Below are 7928 nucleotides of genomic sequence, written 5' to 3'. Positions count from 1 at the left end.
GCCCCAGGGACCCAGCCGCCCCACAGAAGCACCAAATGATTCTGATGCCACTGGCCAGGGACTCAGGAGGTGGCGGTGTCCGGCAGCAGTGGCCCGGGCCAACTCGCAGTGCTCGGCCACGCTCTCTCTCGACCTCCTTCCCCATCCTCCCGTGACCTCGGATTGCAGATGCGCTTAGACGTGGTCAGAAAACGCAACCGTGGTGGGAAGGGGAAACAGAGGAGATTAGTGTGCGGGAGGAAGAAGGAATAGTCTGCGTTTTGTTTATTATTTTAAAATTTTCAAATGCAGACCAAAGCAGAGAAAATAACCGGATGAGCGCTCTGTGCCCATTATCCAGCTTCCACAGCCTCCCCTTCTGCCTGCTGTGAGCCCCACATACCCCATGGCCCCTCTGCCAGTCCCAGGCATCAGCATTTAGTCTGCGAGGATTCCATGAAGCCATGAAGATTAGGACGCAAAAACATCCACGGCCATTATCAAACATGGAAAGAACTCGGAGTTTCCCTGCAGACTGAACACAGGGAGAGGAGCGGAAAGTCTGTTCTAAGCTCTGCTTTGCTCTGCAAAACCTTAAGCAAGACGGTTTCCCTGGTATTGAGTGGGCACCGATGCATGGGAAGGGGTCTCCATCCGGGGCCTCACCCTGAGGTGCCAGGCCTGGGTGGCTGTGTTCCTCCCCAGGTGCAGGACCTGCTGCTGCCCACAAGTCCCATGTTTCGGCATCCATCCACCCTCCCCGTGGCCAAAGAGGACCAAGGGGGTCCTCAGGGTGTCACAACCGAGCTGTTTCCCGGGGGTGCAGCCTGGCTGGAGCTCAGGAGCTGGAATTGAAGCTCTGGTATCAGCCACAACCAGCCAGGGCTCTGCCACATCCTGACTGGTGGAAGGAGGGGCTGGGCTGGCTTCTTTTTCCCTGGTAGCAGGAATCAAACTCAGGACCTGGTGCTTGTGCCTGGCACCACTGAGCTACACCCTCAGTCCTGGGCTGGCTTTGGGGGAGAACAGAGAGCTTGGGACTCCGTCACCCCAGGAAGGCCCCAGCCCCAGTGCTGCTGGCTTGGAGATTAAGTTTCTAACTCGCGGCCATCAGGGGACATGTTGGGCCCAGAGCTAAGATCCAAGACTGTTGTCTAACCTGAGAAAAACTCAGAGAAGTTTCTGTCCAGATTGGACTTAGGATAGGAGGGTTGGGTTTCAGACTTCAGGCATTTTCCTTATCTGTGCGATGCAGGTCGGGAAGAGAAAGGCCACTCTCCAGATGGAGACGAGAGGGTGCAAGGGGTCTGACCCCGCTCTTGGCTTGGGAAGCCAGGACGGAGCTGGAGTGAGAAGGGGCCTCCCTGGCCCAGGGGGCGCCCACCACACCAATGCAGTCCCCGACTGTGCAGAGCCACCCCCTGCGGGGTGAGGCTGGTGGGCCTGAGCTGAGCCCGGAGCTGTGGGTTGGGGACAGGGCTGACCCCACTGCCTGCCCTGAGCCAGTCCCTGAGGGCGAGCAGGGTGTGAGCCCCCAGCAGAGCAGCAGGGGATGCCGTCCCAGCACTGTACCCCCAGGTGTGGGACTCTGCTGTCACTCTGTGCCTGCCCCCCGGCCTGCAGGGAACTCCCCTGAGGATGCACCTCCGCAGAGTTTGGCCTCGGTGGACTGGAGAGGACTTCCGGTCTTTGGACAGTGAGTATGGACTTCTGCTTTGTCCAGTATTCATTTTTTTATTTGTCCACTTGGTTTTAGGTTTTTTTTTTTTGGTACCGGAGATCGAACTCGGGTCCTTGCGCTTGCACAGCAGGCGACAAAACCACTGAGCTAAATCCCCGGCCCATGGTTTTAGGTTTTTGACACAGGGTCTCACTATGTAGTTCAAGGTGGTCTTGAATTTGCTATGTAACACAGGCTGGCTTTGAACTCACAGAGATCCTCCTGCCTCAGCCTCCCGAGTGCTGGGATGACAGGTGTGTGCCATCATGCCTGGCCTGCTTTGCTGGCTCTTGAGCTTCCTTTCAGTGGGATCTTTGCTTCTCATCTCTGTGAGATTCTGTCAGGTCACTGCCTGGAGCAGCAGCTTGTTCTTTTTTGTTGCCAAGTAATATTCCATCTTGATTTGTGCTGCTGGGTCACTCTGGGACGTGCTTTTTGGGGGGCATCTGACTTGCTCCTCCCCTGGACACACCTAGGAGTGGAGTTTCGGGCTGGTGATTTGCTTCTTAGGGAAACATTTGGAAGGCTTTGCAGGGGTTGGCCTGGGTGAGCCGGGGTCCCTGGGGCCGGTGGCGTCTGTGGAGTGGTGGGGACTTACGCCTGCCAGGCAGCGCCATCCCCTCTGGAGGGCAGCAGCCTGGGTGCTCTGGGTCCCATGCTGGGGTGGCCGCCCTGCCTGTCTGTGCCTTGTGACCCGGCCCCGCAGCCCCGCATGAGTCTGGGCGAGTCCACCAGGCACAGACAGGCGCTGAGCATGGGCCAGGGGCTGCGCCTGGCTGGAGGAGGACTTTGAGTTCTCCGGAATTAGCCCCAGATAACGAGGTCCTGCGCTCGACCTCAGCCCATGGCACCACCAGGACCAGCAAATCAGCGACTTCGTGCGAGGGACATGGAGCGGGGAGCAGAGGGAGGTCATTCTTCCCACGCACCTGCGACCCGGCGAGGGCAGCCGCATTGGAGACTGAGCGCACTGCACAGCCGGGCACCACGGTGCCCTGGAGTCACTGCCACAGCTCAGGGGCCTCTCCTCCCAGGCAGGCAGCTGGGCCGCACCCAGCACAGCCCCAGAGGGGCCTGGTCGGGGAAGTCAGTGAGGGGAGCAGGTGCCCCCCGGGGCAGCATGGACGGCCAAGATGTCTGCTTCCGGGGCCCTCTGTGGACCCCTCTAGTCTCCTCTCCGCCTCCCATATGCCCTCTGCGACCCAGCCCTACCCGACAAGGACCTTCGAAGTCTGCCTCTCCTGCTGCTCAGAAATAAATCCAGACATCTTCGTCACGGCAAGGACCGGCTCCTCCTGTTCCTGTCTCAGGGCCACTGGACCCTGCGTGTCCCGAGCTCCTGGAGATGTCACCTGCCCACCACCCAGGGAAAAGCCCCTCTCCGCCCAGGCTGGGCACCCGGGCCTGAGTGCCTGCCCTGCCCGCTGTGGGCAGCAGCACCAGGGTCTGAAGATCTGTGACTGGGGTCCCCGCCAGCTGCCTGCGGCCCTGGCCAGTTCCTGGGCCCTCTGTTTCTCTGTGCTTGGAAAGAGGAAGTGCCCAGGCCTCCCAGAGTCTCCATCACAGATAAACCCAGCCCACAGCTCCTTTACTCCAGGACCCCGGCCCCCAGTGTGCAGTGCTGCGTGGGCCGTGGCACGACACAGAACAGTGACAGTTTCCAGGGCTTTCACCCCTCAGGCCCTGCCGTGGGTGGCCGTGGGGCTCACGCTCCCTCCAGCGCCCTGCCTAGCACGGACTCTGTCTGGGGCGCCCTCCTCCCTGTCCCCTCTCCTCGCCCTCGGCTCCGACCCCGGGTGTCCTCCCTGGGCGTCACACTCAGCCTGTGGCACTTACCACGGCTCCCAGGCCACGGTGGCCTCTTCCCTGCCGTCAGTGAGGCCGGGGGAGTTGGTGAGGCTGGCCTACGGCGGCCCCGACCCCAGGACTCGGGGACCCTGCCTCCCTGCTGCCACCCGGCACCTCCGTGTGCAGCAGCCAGAGCCTGTGTGACACGAACCCCTCGGTCCCCTCCTCCCTGTCTCCCCCGGGAGCCCAGGCAAGGTGACCAAGGCCCCAGCTGTCGCTGGTGTTGAGCCAGGGGCCAACCAGGCCAGGGAGGCAAAAGGGAGGCAGAGCTGACGGGGAGTGGAGGCCAGGCCTCAGTCTGAAAGGCCTCAGGATGGAGGGGTCCCCAGCCTTGGGGCAGGGGAACAGAGGGCTGTGAATCGAGGCCCAGGCCCGCAGTAGTGAAGGAGCAATGGGGTGTGGGACAGCAGCTGTCCCTGGGTCCCCGAGCCTTGCCCACAGGTGTCTGGTGTTTCCTCGCACCTCATGCCGTCCGAGGAGGCGCGGGTAGAACAGAGACAGGGAGCAGACACCTCCAATCCTGGCGCAGGGAGAGAGTGGCAGTTAGGGCCCAGGCGGGGCCACGACTTCAGCGAGAGTCATGTGGGCAAAGCGAGGCCAAAGGGGGCCGGAGAGGAAGGGCAGGCTCCAGCGGGCGGGGACCCCAGAGCAGGGACAGCAGAGGCCGCCCTGGGACAGCACTGGACACGGAGGACGCCTGGTGACTGTCGTCAGCCACTGGCAGGCGAGGACAGCCAGGAGCTGGGTGCCGAGTGCTGGGAGGAGCGGCACACAGAAGGGGGTGACGGCCTTGTGCTCGAATCTGAGTCTCACAGGGCCAGGCAGCAGCTGGTGGGCGCGGGCACAGACAGGAGCCAAGTTGCAGGCCAGGTCTCTGGAGGACAATGGGGTGACCTCAGCCTCCCGACTCTGGGTCTCGCCCTTCTGTCTGAGGGACGAGGTGGGGTCCCGCCCCCAGCTCTGTGGGAAGGGCCCAGACTGCAACCCCTTCCCCGGTGCCCACTGCAGCCTTGGGGGCAGATCTCGAGTCTGTGGCCTTGGCCAGGCCTGCACCGGCTGCCTGCACGTGCTCAGCGCCAGCGCCAAAGCCCACCTGACTGGTGCCCAGGCCCCCAGCGGGGTGCAGGCCCCTCCATGCGACCCCCGAAGGAAGGTGACACAGGCGCGGCCAGCAGTGGTCCTGGCAGTGCTGCAGGGGTGGAAGCTGGTGGCCCGCACTGCCCTGAACCAGGCCCACAGGCTCTGGGACAGAAAGGGCTCAGGCCACATGCGGTGGGGGACAGGGGCAGTCATGCGGGGAGGGGCTCTGTGCAGGACACAGCCCCACAGTAGGGCGACGCTACCATCCACCGGGACCTGCAGCTTCCCCGTGACCTGTCCAGCCAGCACCCTGCATCCACTCGGGGCAGGGAGACCGACAAACAGCGGGGGTGACGTCTCCTTCCAGCTTGGCACTTTCCATGCCAGGTGGGGCCGAGGACAGAGGCCAGGCCCACTGTGGGCCACACTCCAGGGAGCCCGGGGAGCCCGCCTATGTGGGGTGAAGGACCGCACGGGCCTCACTGACATCATCTCCTACCCTCGGCACGTCCTTCTGAACCTGGGTGACCCCAGGTGCCCCACCCAGAGCTTGCTTCATCTGCACCTTGGCATCTGGAGCCTCAGGACACTGCCCAGCGCCTCCAGGGGGAAGCCCCACATGCTGAGACTCCGAGGGGACCACGGGGGGACAGAGGCAGGCTTGGCCACACGGGGTCCGCCCCGTGGAGACCCAAGTGCAGCAGCTGCCAAGGCCAAGCCCCTGGAGCCCCTTATTCCTCCCTCCCTGCTGCCACCTGGCCCCAGCCCTCGGGAAGCAGGCTGCCCGGGGAAGGACAGGCAGCCAGGCAAAGGAGCGGGCAGCGGGAGCCCAGGCACCAGGTCCTAACTCTGGGGGGAGCAGGCCGGGCCCCGGGACTCACCTTGGGAAACGAGGAGGCTTCGGGTGGCCTGGCCACCCTCAGTGGCCGTAGGAGTCCACAGCAGAAGGCACCCGGGGGCCGGAGCCCTGTGGCCCTGCTCCTGCCTGCAGCCAGCCTCATTCCCCCTCCGCCGGTCCCTGAGGGCCCTCGAACCACCCACCCGTGGGCCCGGCAGAGCCCAGATCGCTGTGACTCACAAGGACTCCGTGGGGATGGGGCAGTCGGAAGAGGCAGTCAGGGATGGAGGAGCAGGAGGGGCCCCAGTCTAGGCTAGAGGGGCGCAGGAGCCAGGGGAGGGCCGGAGCCCCACACCCTCAGAGAGGGGCCCGGTGGCCGGCCTGGCAGAGCTGGGTGCTTGCAGTCACAGGGATCTGACAGGACCTTGTCCACTCTGCTTCTCCCCGGGTTTTATGGGTGAGAACAGAAGCCGCAGGAATCGTGGTGCCTGAGCGCTGGTGAAGAGGGAGGGGGTTGAGTGGACGAGATGGGAGGGGGTGGGGCAGGCGGGCTCCCGGGAAGCCACCGAGGTGACACAGAGGACAGCAAGGCGCCCTGGGCCGGGTGGGGCGACAGAGCAAGGGGTACCCCAGCGCGCCTGAGTCGGAGGTAGGGTCAGAGCTGGGCAGCAGGCGTCTGAGAAGGCGCGAGCTTGTCTGGAAGGGTTGCCCAGAGCCCTGGCCAGGACGAAACTACCGGGCAGACACTTGGTCTTAAGCAATGCAGGATTTGAGAGAATTTTCAGATTTTGGAAAATCCGCATAGACTTTGCCTTCCCTCGTGTGAAAACCCCAAATCCCAAGGCCAAAGTGCACCAACATCCAACATTTTCGGGGGTCACTCCTGTGTCTAAGAAGTCTTGGATTTCAGGACTTTTAGAGCTGATTTCTGGCAGAATACCACCCAATCCCTGGTTCTGCCACTGGGGAAACTGAGGCCCACGCAGCTGAAGGGGCTACTTCGAGGCCTGTGAGTGTGAGCTTAGACCTCTGGGCCCAGCCAGGTTTTCACTCTGGGGGATCGAAACTCACCTTCTGCCCTGGCCACGGACCGCACGCGCACTCACTGGCTGCCTAACACAGGCCATTTGTCCAGACTGGATTAGCCCCGAGGGGCTGTCAAGGGAATGCTGGCAGATGGGCTGCACAGCAAGGCTCACCTTTAATCCAGTGAAAAACATTTATCCGGATCCTCGACAGGTAAACATGGGAGCCGCTCTGTTGCAGAACTCCTAACGAGTTTCAGCTAATGACTCAGCTACCTATTGTTTCTGGTGTGTCACAAAGGAACTGAAAGTACACCCGGCACGCTTTGTCCCTCCACTTTGCCCCCCACAGCATTGTCTAAGTGGTGAAGTTGGCTAAGCGAGGAGGTCCAAGGCATGAAATTCCCTGAAAATATAAACCCTCTGGGTCACCTGCGGCACAGAGCAGCAGCGAGGCTGCGCCAGGTTCCGGTGTAATTTTTGAGGAAACTGCGCAAACCCTGAACCCAGCAACACCAGGAGGCCCTTGGAGCTGCTAGTGTTACTGCGCTGCAGGAGGGTGACCGGTGACCAGGCCCTCCTCTCCCGGCCCAGTTTGGGGCACAGTGGTTAGCGCAGTCACAGGAGGGAGCACCCCAGCCAGCTCCTCCCACGGGTCTGCCAGGGAGGAGGTGCTGGCTCCTCCCTGGGGAATTCCCAGTGTAGGTGCTGGTATATTCCCAGGAGGTGAGGCCCGGGGTCCCAGTCTGTACCCTCTGAGCAGCCCCTTCTGGTCACCGGGCCATGGGAGCCCCTGATGCTGGTGCTGGGCCAACGGGCAGAGCAGCGCATGAGATCCGCTGGCCCTTCCTGCAGCGCAGTGTGGGGCCCACATGCCACATTCATTCCCTGGCCAGCTACCAACGCCGTGTGTGTCCCGGGCACTGTGCCAGGGACTGAGTACACAGCAGTGGGCAACATGGATGTGGTCCCCACCTTTGGGAAATTAGTAGTCTCATGGAAAGACAGGCAGTAATAAAGCAGCAAACCAGCTATTACGAACCGCCACAAGTATGTGCTAGGAAGGCACCAGGGAGGGCGCTGGAGGCCCGCAGAGAGTGGGGGCAGCAGGGAAATGCTGGGCTCTATCTTGTGCCAGGTGTGGGCAGGGGGCAAGGAGGAACATTTGAGGCAGAGGTGGTGACCTGGGCCACTGCCAGAAGCAGGCAGGAACTGGACCGACCATCCCAGGCCCACAGCTGTGTGGCGTGTCGCGACCCTGTGGACCGAGCCAATCCTCCGAGCAGAGCGTTTCTGCAGGGCTGGTGGGGTGGGCAGGACCCAACCTGTGCTCCGAGATCCCAGCAAAGAGGGGAGCAGGAGCTCCTCGGAGCCTCTGAGAGAGGGGAGGGCGTTTGGGGTGCAGCTGCCACCAGGCTGTCTGTGGCAGGAGGGGAAG

The sequence above is a fragment of the Heterocephalus glaber genome, unplaced genomic scaffold (genome assembly GCF_053883595.1).
Source record: "Heterocephalus glaber isolate CG9 unplaced genomic scaffold, H.glaber_assembly_v1.0 deba00001806, whole genome shotgun sequence".
In the NCBI taxonomy this organism is placed as follows: Eukaryota; Metazoa; Chordata; class Mammalia; order Rodentia; family Bathyergidae; genus Heterocephalus; species Heterocephalus glaber.
The sequence above is the reverse complement of the archived record's forward strand: the minus strand, read 5'-3'. Positions refer to the sequence as shown.